Raw genomic sequence first — 316 nt, forward strand, 5'->3', positions numbered from 1 at the left:
TTATGTTAAAATTAGAAAGAAAATACACTAGTTTGAACAGGTAAAACAAAAAAGCCAAAAGAAAATCTCTCTCTCTCTCTCTCTCTCTATATATGTATATATATATACACACACACACATGCACATACACACATGTATCTGTATGCGTACCTATAGTTTATAGTTCATATCTATAGTTTATAGCTCATATATATACATATTACAATTTTAAAATAAGAAAGAAAACTAATCACCAGAATCATACATTTTTTATTCTTCCTATAGCACTTATTTCTGCTGATTTTTCTTCTTTTGACACCAATGCTGCCAACCTATC

The sequence above is a fragment of the Propithecus coquereli genome, unplaced genomic scaffold, assembly GCF_000956105.1.
Source record: "Propithecus coquereli isolate 6110/MARCELLA unplaced genomic scaffold, Pcoq_1.0 Scaffold42, whole genome shotgun sequence".
NCBI lineage: Eukaryota > Metazoa > Chordata > Mammalia > Primates > Indriidae > Propithecus > Propithecus coquereli.